Here is an 18484-nt window from a genome sequence, read left to right as displayed (position 1 = left end):
AAATGATGAAAACGTCTTTCAGTAGCTGCCACAAGCTGGTGTTCGCATTAGGAAAAAACGCAGGGGGGAAAAAGGGGCTATTTATACACGCGTACACAGACCACACAGGACGGCAGACCAATCGAGACGTGGGGAGGGGAGGGGGGACGGGGGGGGGGACGGGTTACATAAACCAGACTGTAAGATGCGCTCTAAATCTGTGCTGTTAAGTGCGCTGAAATATGCAAAAGACAGCCAGGCTTGGGTGGTGGTGGTGGGGGTGGGGGTGGGTTGGGGGGGGGGTAGTTATTTTTATCGCGCTCAGCTTCTGAGGAGACCTTGAAGGTAGCCGCGAGCCGCCGCCGCCGCCGTTAACGCTGTTATTGTTCTCGCCGTTGCCGCTGCCGTCTCTCCGTGGCCTTATTTTGCTTAGTAACAGAGCTGTTGTCGTAGACAACGACCTGAGTCGTGATTGGGGGAAATTGGGAGCCCCGGGGTGGGGGATGGGGGTGGGGGTGGTGGGGGAGCTGGGTGGGGGACGCAATGGCTGTTGCGACTTTTCCCTCACAACACCTCACCGGGTGGGGGCGGGGGACTTGCATAATAACCGTTTTTTATCCTCTCTCTCTCTCGTCACTTTGTTTCCAAGGTTTTACGTACAGAGACAAACATGCCGCAAAACTGAGTTTCGAGGTTATAAACACAAAACGTTTCTGTACACTGTACAGAATTCATCCTACTGCTGCTGTCAGGAGGCGCATCATCAGTAAAGACATGTCAGCCAGTTCCAGCGGTAGCCATGCATACATGCCCAAGCCATAACTCAACCTCCATCATTCCTCAAAGATGGGGGGGAGGGGGCGTGGTTGGGGGGGTGCTTTGGATCAGGAGCAGTTACTTTCTCTCTCCACAGTTTTCTCTTTCAATCACTTTGGTACAGGGTAATACTTGCCTCATCTGTCCATAAGAGTTTGTTCCAGAGCTCTACAGTTAAAAAAAAAACAAAAAAAACTTTCATTTCAACTCCAATGTGATGGAGTACAGAGCCAGAACTAGAGAAATTGCAGTTTGTCACTATCCAGATACTTACGGACTGTACTGTATATGCGTGTGTGTTTGTTTATGTGTATTTACCCCTCTCTCTTGCTCTCTGTCTCTCTCTCTTTCCCTCTCTCTCTCTGTCTGTCCGTCTCTTCCTCTCTCCCTCTCTCTCTCCCTCTCTGGGGAGGGGTCGTCCAAAGTCAGTCCTGCGGCCAGGTGCAGAGACAGGAGAAAGGCTGTTTTCATTATGCATTGGAGGAAAAGTAGGTGGGGGGGAGGGACGGACGGACGGACAGACGGAGGAGAAGGAAAATAAAATAAAGCATGGGGGGGGGTCAGGAGGTGGAGTGGAGGGGGGGGGCAGTAATGGCAGTTCAAGAACAACAACAGGATCAAAGAAGCGATTTAAAAATAGAAAGGACAAAGGTGCTTTGTGGGGGAGAGGGAGATGGAGAGGTGGTGGAAGGAGGGACTATGAAAGTTAGGGCAGAGGATGGTGTGTGTGTCCGTGCGCGTGTGTGTGTGTGGATGTGTATTTGTTTGTGTGTGTGCATGTGCGTGCATGTGTCCGTGTGTGTGTGTGTGTGTGTGTGTGTGTGTGTGCGCGTATGCATCCATGTGTGCGTGTGCGTGTGTGTGTGTGTGTGCGCGTGTGTGTGTGTGCGTGTGTGAGTGTGTATGTGTTTGTGTTTTGTGTATGAGTGTGTGTGTGTGTGAGTGAGTTCTCTTGCCCCTTTATTTCCCACACATGCAGACAGCGTGTGGCTCCTGGCATCCAAAACAAAGAGACCAGTGTAGGACAGGGGCGAGCGACAGGGTTTGGAGCCCAAACTCTCTTCTTCTCCCTCTCCTTCTCTCCATCTCTCTCCCTCTGTCCCTCTCCCTCTCCATCTCTCTCTCCCTCTCCCTCTCTCTCTCCCTCTCCTCTCTCTCTCCTCTCTCTCTCCTCTCTCTCCTCTCTCCTCCTCTCCTCTCCCTCTCTCTCTCTCCCTCTCCCTCTCTCCTCTCTCTCCTCTTCCCCTCTCTCTCTCCTCTCTCTCTCTCTCTCCCTCCCTCTCTCTCTCTCCCTCCCTCCCCTCTCTCTCCCTCTCTCCCTCTCTCTCCCTCTCTCCCTCTCTCTCCCCTCTTCCCTCTCCCTCTCCTCCCTCTCTCTCTCTCTCTCCCTCTCTCTCTCTCTCTCCTCCATGTTCTGACCCAGATGCAGCTGTGGGCCCCATGACTCGGCTTCTTTCAGCTGATTGGCCGAGGGCCGAAAGTCACAGCCACACAACCACCGCTTCTCTTACCCGAAAAACCTACCCCCCTCTCCCCCCTCACCTCCACCTCCACCCCATCCCCATCCCCATCCTTCCTCCTGCCCAGCCAGGAATCACACAGGCATGCTTTATGAGTCTGAAACCTTTTTCATCACCCCCCCCTCCCTTATTACATATTAAACCTGTGTCTCACTCTCCTGGTGTTTTTCCCTTTAAAATCTGGAGTCCTTCCTGGCCAGGAAACAGGGAGGGGTGGGGGAAGGATGGGGGGGGGGATGTTTGGGGTGGCCTGGAGATTGACAGACAGCTTCATCTTGTGGTGTTCAGACTACACGGAGGAAGAGGGTAGGAAAATATGGACCCTGGATTGGGGGCCAGGGAGGTGGTGAGGGGGGGTGTGGTCACCTCTCCACCAATCACCTCTCTCCCCACCGCCCCCCGCCCCCTCCACGCCCAAGCCCTTGTTTACGTTGGCCGGTAGCCACACTCCTCTAATGAAGCCATTGTCTACCCCAGCTTGGCTGCACAATGTGAACATTCACACTCTTATAAGCCCTCAGTGTTGTTCCTGGGCCAGTAAACAGCAGACAAGGGTCACTGATTTTTTATTTTTTTCCCTCTTCTCTCCAGTCATCTGAATGTTAAAATCCTAAAACGTTCTCTAAAGCAAAGCAGCCATCTCTGGAGAAACTCAGACGGCAATAAAAAAAGAAAAGAACTGCAGGAAGTATTCGGCTGACTAGTTACCGTGCAGTCCGAAGCCAGACTGTTTTCGTCTCTCTCTCTCTCTCTCTCTCTCCTCCTCTCTCCTCTCTCTCTCTCTCTCTTTTAAAGGAAGATTTGCTCTGAGGGCGACGGTAAGACAGAAGCAGACCCGTTTCCTGAAGACACGCGAAGCCGACGGAGGCGGTGGTCTCTGCGGACGGGCGGGTTTCGTAATCGGCTCGGGGGGAAGGCTAACCTCATCTCCCTCCTCTCAGGACCATCTGGCGGCTGCGGCCGGGTTCGGCAACGACAGCCTCGAATTCTCAGAACAGCGAGAGGCCTGCTCCTTTTCTGGTTACCTCTTATTCGTTCCCAGAGAGAGCATGAGAGAGAGGGAGAGAGAGAGAGACAGAGAGACAGAGAGACAGAGAGATATATGAGTTGAGTTGAGTTGAGCTGAGTTGAGTCAGTTTTTTTGGCCCGTGAAATGTAAAGCTGCAAATTACATCTGTACTATTGAAGTGGCTTACACAACTTGTTTTTTGTTTTTTCCTCTCTTTCTCTCTTTTTTTTTTAAATAATGAATTTGGTCTGCAGGGCCTGGTGTCACAGGGACGTGAGTGTATGTGTGTTTTTGGTGAGTTGATATTCTAGAGCAGGGCTGCCCAACCCTGTTCCTGGAGGTCTACCGTCCTCTAGGTTTTCATTTCGACCCTAAGTAGGTAAACTTGATTCTATTAATTAGCTGTTCGAAGAAATGTTTTGAATGCAGGGTGCTTTGTTAGGGTTGGGGTGAAAACCTGCCGAATGTTCGATCTCCAGGAGCAGGATTAGGCAGCCCTCTTTCATAGGGACATCTACCCTTGTTCTGTGTCCATGCCAAAAAACATTCAGGAAAAGTCAAACAATAACCAAAAAAATCCTTACACAGCTTCCTCTGGAGTGAATCATACGTAAGTCAGACCTGTTGTCATCGACCGCCTTTCATCCAGAAAGTTTTATGAACAATCGGTGCGGCTGCACGAGCTGATTGGCTGACGCATGTTTTGAATTCCTTTGATGCTTCTCATGTTGAAATCACTTCTCGTTGCCCAGGGCACTGTTCGTCAGTCCAGCTATCGTGACTTCACAAAATGACTGGTGCTCATATCAAATGCAGAAACAGGCAAGAGCTGGTTCTGTTTTTTTTTTGTTTTTTTTTTGCACATCCAGTTGCTCATTGCATGTCATACTTCCAACGTTTTATGTGACATCAGCTCAGTACTGCAGTGGAGCAGCATAACTGTATCTAACGCAATCAGACTGCTCTTTTGAAGTGAATTTCTGTATTAAATCATAAAGTATTATAGATCTATCCTCACCTGAAAGAGAATCTAGGACGGTAGAATCAGAAGCGTGCCGTTCTGGGTGTCGATATTAAAGTGAACTGAAATCGAGTGGAGTTATGTGCTGTGTTCCAGCCCATTTTTGGAACATCAACTAAAACAAAAGCAAGAATGTAAGATTTATATGAAACGAGAGAAACACGAGGAACCGTTCTGGTGCCAGTCTCCTCTCTGTTAGCCGGCCGATCAGAACCACGCGCGATATGGGCCGGGGGCCCACGACAGGCCTCCACCCGGCCCAGACTGATGCATGCTGGTGGTCAGTCCAGGCAGAGTAAAAGAGTAAAGTGATCTCCATATTGATGGACAGACCGTTTGTCGTAGACCTCATGGTTTCTTCCTTGCGGTTAACGTTCACCCTTCGCATGGCCTTCATAAAGCACTCATAACATACTTCGCCTGTTGTATTATATATTTATTGGATTTCTCAGACTTGCTATAAAATGCATGATAACAGTATAACAACTACTTATTTGTGTTTTTTAGTGACCCCAGTCAGGGAGGGGTTGGGTTATTACCCAGAGTCACCTATTTAATGACCCGCTCACTTAATTAAAAACTACCCCAGAGAAGGAGTCGATCTGGGTTGATTTTATAGAGGGATATTATTTCTGTACACACACACACACACACACACACACAGATGAACACCGACATAAATTCTCTCACTCACACACACACACACGTGTGCACACACACATAGATGCACACAGACAAAAATTCTCTGTCTCTCTGTCTCTCTCTCTCTCTCTCTCTCTCACACACACACACACACACACAAGACACAGAAGACACACCCCCGGCCGTACCATATGCCTGAATGATAAATAAACATATACATCTGGTCCGCAGTGTCGGTTACCAGTCCTTATGGTCCAAGCTGTGACAACTCGAGCGCAAAATCAATTATGTTCCCAGCCCAAACAAAAAGGGGTTTCCAATGCGGCGGCCATGTTGGAGACAGTTATTCTGCTGGTCACTCCTGTGCTGAGCAGCTGCCTGAGCAACATGGTCCACCTTGCTTTTGCTAACCTTGCAATAAACTCCCCTTAGAATCTGCATTTGTTGAATAAGTATGTCTATCCCCTCCCCCTGCCTACTTGGAATGCCATTTATGAATTATTATGAGAGCCCTTTCATAAACGGAATCATACTTCAAAATAATGTTTTGCCATACAATAAGATTTTTCGACTTCATATATATTACGTGTTTCCTAAAATGTCAATATATTGTAAATGGATGATGTTACCTGACTGTACGGGGAAATTTGCTGAAGGTTTAAGTGGCACTCAACGGTTGTTTACAAGTAGGGGAGTGACACCAGACGATCTGCTTTCCAGTGACTGGGTGTCATCTGGAGGCCGGGCGCAAATCTTCGTTAGTTCGCGGAATCCTCTTTCGCGGGATCCTTTCATCTCTGCCAAAGACCCAGTTAATGCCCCCCTACCTCTCCTCCCCCCACCTCAGATCATCTGTGGGGAGTGTTCTGCTTCAAAATGGCTGCCACGAACCACGACTGTGCTGAGATAATGAAAAGCACTATATAAATTATTATTATTATTATTATTATTAGTAGTAAGACCTGACAACACACCTGGCAGATACACAGATATTACTCATGCTTTATTATCATATATAATTGTGGTTTAGAAAATGACCTGACTGACTGTTTTGCAGCGAAATACATTTTAGTATATTAACCCTTTGAAGAGTGGGTTTTTTGGAATGTTTTTTTTCTTTTTTCAATGTTCTAGACCTCTGTTGTTTTCAGTTACCAGCAGTGATTGTTACATCAGCATTGGAATGTTCAGTTCATTCTAATCACATGTTTGCGATCTTGCACCTTAAAGGGTTAATGTCCTGCTCCCCGTTCAAGGGAATTTGTCGCATGGAAAACCAATCAATCAAGATTCCCGCCAGTCTCCCAGGCTGTGTCGTACCGCGGTGCTGTCGGATTGACGGGGGGGGGGCGGGGGCGATCGATCCGTCTTAAAGATCAATGGGCTTATTGGGGGCGAGGATCAGCGAGGAGTAAATCTGATTAGGTAGATCCGGTTATGGTCTGGTGGTCGCACACAGACCCGTCTGACACTCTTAAAGGGCCGGGGGGTGGGGGGGGGGGGGGGGGTCACGAGGTCAAAGGCAACCCTTGCCCTCCGCTCGATGAGTGTGCGTCTGGCGGGAACCCTGGAGGTAGTACGCCCCTTCGCGATTGGTCGAATTCAGACGTCTGCGGATTTCTGTGGGAATTGGAGTAAAGGGGAAAGAGAGCCTACTTTACAAGTTCCCACAATGCTTTTCTCATACATCCCGCTAGACTTACATACTGTATTATGTCACGTTTACACGAACACTCTGAAAGGAAACATTTAAGTATAGAATATAATAATGTAATGATATAAATGTAGTCAGATAATACAGTGTCGGTTAATATATCTAGTCTGTAGGTAATCAGAGCACTAATTTAGTCAGGAAAATGGCGAGCATTGTTGGGCAGAATGGCCTGTTCTCATCATTACGTTATGCTAATATTTAGTAGAGCGCATCCATAACTGTACAGTATTGTTGTTGTTTTTTCAGTAGGGCTTCCGTGCCGGTGCATCTCAGATATTCCAACCGCGCGATGACCTCACTCTCCGCTCTGGGGAGGGTGCGGTAATCCATGGCGTCCATTTGCAGAGTGGCGGGTTTTCATTGATTTACCGCGCGGCGCGAGCGCTAATGGAGATTACCTCGGGGCCCGACCTGGCCCGGGGAAACCACGGTAACGCGCGGTAAAGCGCGGTAATGCGCCGGACGTGTCGAGCTTCCCAACGTTAACGCAACCCGAGGAGGAATCGGAAGCATCAGACGCGAGAAAGAACCTGGCCCGCCGGTCCCAGATCGCGTACGGAGCTGTGTGACCTCGGCGAAACGAACTCGATGCACGATGAGAAGGCTCACTCGGCATTTCGGATGCGTACAGTACGGTTCGTGATTTACCTAACTCAATCCGTCCCGCAGGGAGATCTGTTGCGTAAAAGCAGGGATCCCAGGGGCCCCTGTGTCTGCTGGTTTTCGATGTGCCCCCGCACTTGAGTGCTTTATTTAAGTCGTTGACTTGCTAAAGAGTCGGGCACAGCTTGTTCCCAAAGCCTAAATTGGCCACCGATTGAAAGGAAATCACAAAAACAAGCGGAGGCTGCGGCCCTCCATGACCGAAGTCTGAGATCCCTGGTGTATAGGATCCCATTTTGTGTCAAGGAGTCCCGCTGTGACTTCGCAAGGTTCGAGCAAGGTTCTTAACTCATTAAGTCACGTCAGGGATTCTCAGTACGGTCAAAAATATGGTAATATGTACTTCCTCACAAGCTGCATCATTGTGAAAGTCTCTCTGATTCGTCTCCAGGCTTCCCAGGTTGTTTTCCCACATGAAATAAGAAATAAAACTTTTCTTTTTTTTTTTTTTTAATGTGCACAATATTTACCTGTAATTGTCTGCAACGAAGCCAGACAAGAGAGGGAAAAGGGAGAGAGAGAGAGAAAAGTAATTATGTTTTCTTTTTAATCCCCCCCGTACTTGGGCGGGGGTCCTGAAAGCCCTCTGTGCAATCTCGCGTGTGTGAGGAAGATTACTCCGTGTGTGAGGAAGATTACTCCGTGTGTGAGTAAGATTACTCTTAGGATGTGGACTGGTGGGTGACCTTCCCTGCTCTCAGGATTAGCCCCACTTACCCAGAAAGGAAAGTGGGCCAGACCTCTCTGTGGGTGAGGGAGAGGAAGAGAGGAGGAGAGAGGGAGAGAAAGAGAGGGAGAGAGAAAGAGAGACATTGAGAGAGAGAGAGAGAGAGATTGATTGATTGATTGAGAGAGAGAGACATTGAAAGAGAGAGAGAGGGATTGATTGATTGATTGAGAGAGAGGGAAAATGGCCTCACGGCTGGGTTTCCTTGCTTTAATTCGCTCAGCCCAGAGAGGGGATGGCGGCCTACTTAACGCATAACCCAAAGCTCAGATAATCTCCTCTCGGGTTGAGAGGGGCGAGGCCTTTCAGGAACAAACTACACTGGCTGGGATCAAGGCCTTGTGACTGGGACATTTCTCCTTGCTTTTGTTTGGGATTAATTCTTCTGAGTGTGTGTGTGTGTGTGAGTGTGTGCATGTGCGTCTGCGTGTGTTTGTCTGTGTGTACGCATGAGTGTGTGTGTGTGTGTGTGTGTGTGTGTGTGTGAGAGAGAGTGTGTGCATGTGCGTCTGCGTGTGTTTGTCTGTGTGTGTTTGTGTTTGCATATGTGTGTGTTTTTGTGTGTGGGTGTGTGTTTTTGTGTGTCTGTATGTGTGCTTGCGTGTGGGTGTGCATGTGTGTGTGTGGGTGTGGGTGGGGTGTGTGTGTTTTGTGTGTGTGTGTGTGTGTGTGGTGTGGGTGTGTGTGTGTGTGTGTTGTGTGTGTGTGTGTTGTGTGTGTGTGTGTGTCTGTGTGTGTGCATGTGTGTGTGTCTGTGTGTGTGTGTGTGTGTGTGAGAGAGAGAGTGTGTGCATGTGCGTGTGCGTCTGTGTGTGTTTGTGTGGGGCTTTTGATAGCGTGTTTTCTCAGAACGTCTCATGTTCTGCATATTCCCCCCTTGGGCTGTGTAGAAATTGTGTTTTGATTTTGGAAGTGATCCCCATGAACACAGAACAGGACACCAGCTCTGATTTCGTTGATTGCGTTGAAACCCCTGGCGAGCAACTGTCAACGTTTTTCTGCGTGCCGCGCCTGTTTAGCATTTAGCTTGCTTTTCCTGTAGTCACTGTAAGCTTTCTTTTACAAATAAATAATCATTGAATACAGAAAAGATCTACCAGCTTGTGGTCGTGCTGCAGTTTTGTAATTCCCTTGTAAGATTTTATTTTAATGTGATTAGTTAAGGTATGGATAAAAATATGAATTTGAAGTTAGAAAAAAAGTTTCATCCAGCTTATTCAGTTGGATGTTTTTTCTTCTTCTATGTGACTGTAAACACTTTTAATCTGAGAATTCAACAGGAATTTGTTTTCTGTTAACTTGAGGATTATTATTATTATTTCAGCTGCAGAACTGCTGCAGGGAATGATGTTTACTAAGGGGCGGGGTGGGGGGGAGCTGAGGAATTATGTGATCTTTTTACCTCAGGCCTGCCAACCATGGAGAGCCCTCACAGACTGCTGACTCATACGCCAACTAATAGACTGCTCACTCAATATCGCTAACTCGCATACCCCTCACTCTCATACCGCCAACTAATAGACTGCTCACTCACATATCGCTAACTCATAGAACACTCACTCACATTCCATCCCCTCACTGACTGCTCACACACATGCACACCTGTGGCCACACAGGCCCGCTCATAATTGAAAAACCGAAATGGACGCATTCACATTTTGGGGCATCTTGTGCCGGGGCGAAGTTCCCCAAAGCCCAGAGTATCGGGGTTCCCGCAGAATTACCGCAGCAATTACCCTTATTACATCAAACTGATATATTTTTAATTTCCTACTTTCACATTCTCATTACTTTGAGTTCTTCTTAAATCTGGTTCTGTCCAGCCACCCCCCCCCCCCCTCCTCCACACTTACCCATTTCTGTGTGAGAAATTTTGTCAGATTAATTTATTATTTTCTGCATGACTGCTGTCCAAGTAAACTCGGTAATGAGCTTTTATTTTCCAGTGGCGCAAGAGTTGGTCTGAGCCTCGGACGTCTCACTTTCTTTCGTAAGATTATTGAACAGGCTTGGCTTGATGTGTAGCAGACCATGTGACCCGTAGCGTTAGCCCCACTCTGAACAACTGATGAGGAAAGGCTAGCCTGTCAGCATTTGACCTCTGACCCCCCCCCAGAGAAGATGAAGGCGGATTGGCCTCTCCAGGCTCTTGGGCGAATCCGGAACACGCGTTGGTGTCAGGAGGGGTGAGGACAACACCCCCCGCCCCCCCCCCCCCAATGCCGGATTGGGGGGGTGAGGTGGTGGATGTGGGGTGGTGTGGGGTGGTGTGGGGGGCTCCCCCGAACCCAAGGCCGAGCGCCTCAGCTTGCAGCAGCACATCCTGTAACCCAATCTTCTGTGGGGTGTCTGGGGGGGGGGTGGTGCCTCAGACAAGGACTTCTATTGTTCTGTGCCTTCTGTTGAATTAACTGGGGGGCATGGGTGAATGAATATCTGATGACTAAGGACGGTGTGTTGTACAGTACTGAGCTGACAGTTTTGACCACAGACTGGGGAGCTCCTCCCAAATGTCCAGGGAGGGGGGGCTTTAACCCTGCTTCAGCAGACACTCTTATCCAGAGCGACTTACACAACTTTCACACAGCACGGCTCAAGGCTTGGGCTTGTTTTATGCTCATGCATGCGTGCGCACACATATCTATGACTTCAGTCCCTGCTGTCCAAAAAAGTCTTCAGCACAGGAACATTTCTCACGGAAATGGAATGTATACCGGAATATGCCATAGATATGTGGATGATAATTTCACAGCCGTGCATAATTTCATGGACGATATGAAAGCAGAAATAATGTCTGCATATCTGTACATGTGTTGTCATGTAAGTGTTCCTGAAAATAATAATAATAATAATAATCTGTGTTGTTTAATCTTTTAAAATGGCGGCGAGATTCCGGGCTGCTGTAGGGGTGGGGTACGGGAGTACAAGGGGGTGGGGTGAGGGGGGTGAGGGGGTGGAGGGGGTGTAGGGTGGGGGGTTTGTTTTGGTTGCTGTAACTGTGCAGAGAGCTGGATCATGAGAGCAATCTAAACTCTGCTGATTCAATTAAACACTGTAAATAATTGAACTAATGGAGAAACTGAAGCCAGCCCGCTGTACCGGGGGGGGGGGGCGGTTGGCAGTGACATCATCAGCCACAGGCAATGGTACACCCTGGGGCCTGAGATTTGCAGCCTGTTTGTCTCATAGTCCTCCACCCCCCCACCCCCCATCTCTGATTACCACCCCTGCAAGGACACTGCTGCAAGGGAGCTGGGGCGGTGGGGTGGGGGTGGGGGGGTCGGTGACGCAGTGGTATTGTAATGCAAGATCTCCCGAAACAGGACGCTTCTCAAACTGACCCGACGCGGGAGGTGTGGCTTTTCCGAGGTGGGGTGGGGTGGGGTGATGGGGACTGCACCAAACCTTGCAACCTTGCAATTTTAAAATGTTTTTTTCTAGAGTATTCTAGAACTCTTTTGCTTTCATTTACCAGCAGCGATTGTTACATCAGCGTTAGAACGTTCAGTTAAGAATCTTACAGCTTGAAGGGGTTTAAAAAGAAATGAGGGACATTAGAGAGAGAGAGAGAGAGAGAGCCAGAGATAGGGAAGGCTGCACATGCTGAACTGATTGCGCGATGCTGTCTGGGGGGGCGTGGCCTCCGTGTGCGTGAGGAGAGACCATCTACGATTCCGTCTGTCCCACGGCACGGCACGCCACGCCACGACGGAAAGGGGTCTGTAATAACCCCCCTCCAGACTCCCCCCCCCTCCCCCCCCCCCGAGCCCCCACCACCCTCCAGTCCCTGGTGGTAAAGAGAGGTGTAAATAGGATCCACATTTGACCTTGGACCCCAAAGGAAACTGGTATTGTAATATTGGGTGTGCTTTCCCCCCCCCTCGGGGATGGGCCTCCTTGTACCCCAACACCCCCACCGCCCCTTTTCCCCGCACTCCTCCCCACACACAAGTCTTTGATGTTGATCCTCGGCGCGAATGGGGGAAAATGCGCAGCCACCGAACATCTTGTTTGGATTAAGGCCCCCCTGCGCTCGGGCCAGAGGAGCTCCATCCCGGAGCGGGGTGAGGCGGAGGTGGGCCTGCGCCTTCGCCTGGTTCCCACCAATCGGCACCAGGCCGGTTTGTGTTCTCCGCTCCGCGTCCTTGGACCGGCTCCTCCTTGACCTTTTTGGCTTGACGTGTCAGCGGCGCGATCCTGATGGGGGTGAACCCTCATGAACCCTCCTCGGTCTCTGTCTACCCCCCTCCCCCCCCACCCCAAACAGATCGATTGAGTGGAGCCTTGAGGGGCTTGTGTTTCCAGTGTGTAAGATCCTAAGCAGTATCAAAAAAGGCCCTCCGAAGGAACTTGAGAACTTGAGCCCGGGATGAGGACAGGTCATTCGGTCCATTCCAGCTCTGTTTACCCGCTCCCTGGTCACTCGCGGTGACTGATGTCTGACACACGTTTGTTGCATTTCGTGGTCACTGACACTTGGAGCTTACCGTCCGGTGTTTTAGAAATCCCCTCTTTTTTTTAAACCAAGAGGAGTGGAAGGCAGAGGACAAACGGCCATGGAGGTTTGAGCCTGGAGGGTTGGGCGCGGTCCGTAAAGGAGCCGGTGAGGAAATCGAGCGTGCGGGCGCAAGAACCGTCACCTTGGCGGCAGGCGCTGGGGTGGGAGGGGCCGCTTTGCCCTCACGGCGAGCCCTGATTCGCTCCCTGAAAGTAGCGTGCTGGTTATACGGCTTGTACCCATGATGCACCTATTTTTGTAGCGTTTTCAGGGCTGGTGAACCTAAGTCAAACCACTGACTTGTATTAATATCTCCAGTCCCTGGGTTCACCCCCTTTAATCGTCATGACAACCATAACAGAAATAGAATGTACGCTGCAATATATTGTACATAAACAAGTATGTTTCACAGCAATGATGTTTTAAAAAAATCTATATTTCAGTAGCATAAAAAGGCTATAAATTGAATATTTGTATATTTGCCCTTATATTGTGATGTGTTGCATTATCACGCATCATGTATTCTCACTCCCTCTTTGTGTGGAGTCAACACAAAGACACAAAACCAAAAAAATTAACTCTCCACGAGATGCCATTAGAGCAAAAGCAGCATAACAAACAAGATCCTTATTTGCTTTTTGAACTCGGCTCCATATTGAGGGAGCGTGATCGAGTGAGAGTTTGGCCCGGCCTCTCTCTCCGCGAAAGTCGATTGGCGTGTGGACGAATGGGCTGGCTCCGTTTCTGACTCAAACAGCACAAACAGCAAAGTCTGCTCTTCATCATTTACCACTATTTTTTTTTTTTTTGTACTTTTGTTTACTTATTTTCTTCTCTGGTAATGAGCCAGTGGTGAAATGGAGGGGGGAAAAAAGAGATGGAGAGAGTTAGTTTGGATCCTGACCTCTGTAATCCTGTCCCTGTTTACACACTACACTCCTGTGCCCTCTTTGTCAAACCCGAATCAGGTCGTCATAACACGGTTTGTGTTGGGGGATGGGGGGGGGAGAAGAGCCAGTTATTATCGCAACGAGCGGAATAAACAGTAGGTCAACGACCTTCCGGAACTTTCCGCCATTTTCTGAAATCCTCTCTTGGTAATGGGAACAAAACAAAAATCGTTTTACGCAATTTCACGCCAAAATGGATGACATTTTATTATTTCTATCTGCTTATGAGAAGTTTATGAAATGCTCAGTTAGTAGCATTTCACTATTTCATTTGCCAACAAGGGCTAACAAGATGTGCTGAGAAATTGCTGTATGCAGCACTGACATGTCTTTTTCTGAGAAAGATTTATTATACCAGCTTTGTGCCACAAATGGAAATATATGAAATGTTTTCCAGGAGACAGGTCTAGTGCATTAGCCCGAGTGAGTGTTTCTAAGAGGTCTGTTGTTTAGGGAATGGGGATGTGTCCTTGAGCTGACTCCCTGGAACTTGTCCTCAAATTAGTATTCAGCTTAAAAAAAAAACCAACAGATATCCAAAAGATGTTTTCTACACACTCTGTGTTTTCTGTGAGCGCGCAAATAGGACATTTTAAACAAAGAAACAATAACAATGACCACATGAAGAGCTTTAGCTAAGTGTGACACAGAGAGATCATTATGGGTTATGCTATTTTTGAGGTGTGTGCCCATAAAACCTTTTACTACCTCAAAAAATGAAATAACCCTTACTGTGAACATGCATGAGAATTATGACCAAATTATACCCACTGACATGAGATTATAGATCTCATATTAATAAGCAAACATCATCAGAACACTTTTTGTTATAAACTGATCCTTATTTAGACACAGTATATATCTGACTAACCTTTTAAAGGAGTACCATGGTGATTTTCACACTTTCTCTGTTTTATGTGCTATTTGCACAAGAGGCATTGAAGAAACACAATGAGCAAAGTATTAAATATGTCCGTTCTGTATTTTTGGAGAAATATGCGTTTTAAATTCATCGTCCCATTTTCAACCGGTTGAGAAAGTTGTCATTTTCTACGTCACGAATACAGTAACCACTCCTATTTCCACGCCCCGTAAAGAAATCTGACAGGACACACCGTCCTGCTGTTCAGACAATGCAAATATTAGACTAACGTTAGGTTCACTTAAATTAGAGTTCCTTTAGATTATTTCTGGTTATATTCATTTAGCTAGCTAGCTAACGTTAGCTAGCTAGGAGGTTTGCTTTCATAAGGCAATGTTATCGATAACGTTAGCTTGCTAGTTCGCTTTTATGAGGACGTTATAGTTGTGCTTTTATCTTAACTTGGCTAGCTAGATAGCAAAAATTGTAACTGGATACAAGTCAACGTCCTTACCTTAGCTATCTATCGATACTTGATATACTACTAAGCTAGCTAGCTTGTGAAAATTCAGTCTCCCAAAGAGAGCGCGTATCATGGGGGTAGCTATTGACGGTCTGTCAATCATAGCTAACTGACAGTTCTCATTACCACGCCCAGACGGTTGGTGAATTTTATAGTGGAAATTTAGGCTTAGAAAAATACGTTTTAAAGTACATTGAAATGACTGAAGAATAAAAAAATTATGCACATTTGTTTTGTTGTTGCCTGAAGACAACTGGGAAGTGTCACGTTCAACCACCATGGTACTCCTTTAAACATTTTATGACAAACTTTGTTAATGGGCACATAGGGGATTTTGAAGGGGGGGTGGTGGGGGGGGTTACTGCCATAGAGATTGCGAAAAGCAAGATGTTGTAAATTTCTGGGGGAACTACCAGCAAATTATTAACCGGACGGGATTAGACACATTCATTCAAGTCAGACTTTTGCTTTTAAATCTGTGGTAACTGTGTAACGCACTGCAATCACTAACCCAACAAGAATCTGCTCAAATCTTTTTTCTTTTTTTTTTTGTAGATTTCATCAGTACCACTTATCTTTTTCTGTGGCAGTATTTTGTTGTTCTTCTTCGGGATAAAAAGCAGCCCTTTTTAAAAAATTTGGTAGCAATATGAGTCCTGGATCTCGTGAGCCCCAGTAGGCCAGTGTGCCAGGCGGCTGGCTGCGTAACCGTGGATAATTATTAACACGCTTCCGAGCTCACCGTGCGCAACACGGCGTCGGCCATGTTCGCCGGGAAGATGTTTTTTTTTAACGAGATGTTCGTTGCATTCCCTCCCTTCCAGAAGGAATATTTTCCAGGGAAGGGAATTTGCTGACGGAGATCTTGAAAGAGAGAGATGGGAGGGGGGGCGGTGTGTGGAGGGGGAAGGGGTGGGTAGGTTTGGTGGGGGCTAAAGACAACATGAGAACATTTTTTCTGTTTTAAATTGATTTTTTCGGGGAGGGGGGTGGGGGGGGGGGGCGTGGCAGAGAGGTCAACCAGTTGCTTCCATGGACCATGTGACATTCTGCTGAAGGTACCAAGTTCAAAGAGCATTTTCTCCACCCACCCCCCCCCCCCCCCCCCTTAAAATCTCTCCTTTTTCACTTTATCCTTCTGTGACAGGAATGTGTCGCCCCTCCCCCCTGCCCGTCCCAAGAGTTTACTTTTTCCCGCGGTCCCAGTAAATCCCAGTGCGGTAGTGGTGGGGTGGGGGTGGTTTAAAGAGGTCACCCTCTGGCATTCCCAAAACCCCTTCCTGCCCTCCTCCTCCTCCTCATCCTCTTCCCGTTGGGACCAGCCGATCCCTCGTTTGCCCCTTTAACGAGGTCCGTGGATTGTCCCTGTAAGGAGGGACGGACAGACGGACAGACGGACAAGCGGACAGCACTGCCGCATCACGCCCTGCTCCAGTTTTGTTTTTCGCCGGAATGATTCGCTGGGAAAAACTAAATAATAATAATAATACTAATAATAATAATAATAATGATAACAAGGCCGGCCAAAAAAAAACATGTTGGTCATTCGTCATGTCTGACATGCAGCCATGTGGAGAAAAACTCACCCCCCCCCCCCCCCCAAGAGCTCTTCAGTGGATCCAGGGGGCGTTCACAGAGTTCATGGGGTTCATGTGAACCCTCCACCGACCCCCCCCCCCCACCCCCCCGTCCTACGCATCGGATAAACTGAGTGGATTTGTGCTGCTTTTGGGTGGGTTTGCGGTGTGTTACATGGCAAGATTAGCACAGGCGTTTATGAAAAAGCTTGACTGCTCTACAACACTATGACTGTGAGTGTGAATTGTGACTAATTCGTAGCTGTTGCATGAGGTGTGCTTTTTTTAGGGTTGGAAAGTGAAAACTTACAGGAAGTTTAGATCTGTAGGAACAGGGTGTGGGAACCACTGACCTCGGTGGTGGTCAAAGCTTGAGAACTGCCCTGCAGAACCCCTGAAAGTTTCCAACGAGGTGTGTCAAACCAGACTGCTTCTGTTAATATTAGTCAGAAATATTGCGATACTGCAAGTATTTTAATGGTTGTTTGCAGCCGGCTTGCGGTGAACCGGAAGGCAGAGCTAGATAAAAATGCTGCAACTGTGCCAGAGCTGTTTCCTTGATGAGATAATTAGTACTGTGAGGCGTGTTCAGCCTGATATGGCATCACTTCAGTACAAAACGTACAGAGCTATTGTTCGAAGGTAGAGTTAAAATATGTTTCGGTTAGTCTGTCCTTTACAGGGTCAGAAGTCACGTGGGTATGTGCATGTGTGTGTGCGTGTGTTGAGCGTGTGCGTGCATGCGTTCGTGTGTGCGTCTGTGTATGTGTGTGTGCACGTGTGTGTACGTGTGTGTGTCTGTGTGTGCATGCTTATTTGTGTGCATGCATGTGTGTGTGTGTGCATGCATGCATGCATGCATGCATGTGTGAATGTGCCCGCACGCGTGTGTGTGTTTGTGTGTAAAAGTTGAATTGCAGGCCGGTCGATTAAGACACAGTTGCAGTTGCTTACCGCACACTAAAGAAAGGGGTGTGTACTGGACTGTGAAAACAACTCATCACATTATCATGATCCATGTTTCCACTGGGATAGGGTTGCTGAGCTTGGCAGTTCTATAGTTTCTCTCTCTACCTCTCTCTCTCTCTATCTCTCTCTCTCTCTCTCTCTCTCGACCTCTCTCTCTCTATCTCTCTCTCTTTACCTCTCTCTCTCTCTATCTCTCTCTCTTTACCTCTCTCTCTCACCATAGATGTTGGAATAATCTGCACGTGGCCCTTCCTTGGGGGGCGCCGAGACACAGCGCTGCGGATACGCATCATCAGCCAAGATGGAGGCCGCCCCAAGCGGAGAAGCGCCGGGAGGCCCAGATTTATTTCCCGAAAAAGTAAATAAACAGCGCCGAAGTGATGATTCATTAGATTGCGGCGATGCGCGTGATTTTCCCCGCAAAGATGGAATCCGCCGCGAACAAAATGGAAGACAATGGGGGGGGTCACCCCCCCCCCCCCTCTTATGGGGTTTTGGGGTGAAATCTGAGGGCTGCTCTCCCTCCATGAAAAAAGAATATCCCGGAAGGAGAACAAATATCACAGCAACCTTTTTTTTCCTGTAGCAACAGCGCTCCCTGGTGGTCACCCCCCATTACCCTCCTGTGACATGGTCTCTCTTTCTCTCTCTCTCTCTCTCTCTTTGTGGGTCATGTGGGTCCAGACAGCAATAAAAAAAAAATATGTATAAATCACTTTCTGAATTTCTGAATCTGCACTATTAGTAAACGGCATATTTGCCTTTAAAGTCACCAACGGAAACACTTTTTGGTGCCAGCGATGGTTGCCACGGAAACCTAACTGACCGCTTTTTTTTTCAGTGTCCAATCATGGCAACAAAAGACTAGAAGATTCAGAGGGTGGAATGGGGGGGGGGTTATTTTTAGTTGGCCACGTATGGGAACATCAGCTTGGTGATGGGCAGGCGGGTGAGGGGGGGGGGTTCTTTCCATCTGTCAAGGCATGCTGATGAACCCACCTGTCTCTCTCCACA

At 48.1% G+C, this 18484-nt stretch overlaps 1 long non-coding RNA gene across 2 annotated transcripts in view; it reads left to right on the top strand.

Annotated features, from left to right (window-relative positions):
- Positions 1 to 17927, top strand: part of LOC135244667 (uncharacterized) — a 180067-nt gene extending 162140 nt beyond the window's left edge. Inside the window, exon 5 of one of the 2 annotated variants that reach the window (XR_010327028.1) lies at positions 17694 to 17927. This is a non-coding gene — a long non-coding RNA (uncharacterized LOC135244667). The remainder of the gene's footprint in view (positions 1 to 17693) is intronic. The other variant, XR_010327029.1, reaches the window with a different exon arrangement.
- The last annotated feature ends 557 nt before the right edge of the window (positions 17928 to 18484 follow it).

Source organism: Anguilla rostrata, chromosome 2 (genome assembly GCF_018555375.3).
Source record: "Anguilla rostrata isolate EN2019 chromosome 2, ASM1855537v3, whole genome shotgun sequence".
NCBI classification, from domain to species: domain Eukaryota; kingdom Metazoa; phylum Chordata; class Actinopteri; order Anguilliformes; family Anguillidae; genus Anguilla; species Anguilla rostrata.
Note: the sequence above shows the minus strand (reverse complement) of the source record. Positions and strands in the feature narration are given on the sequence as shown.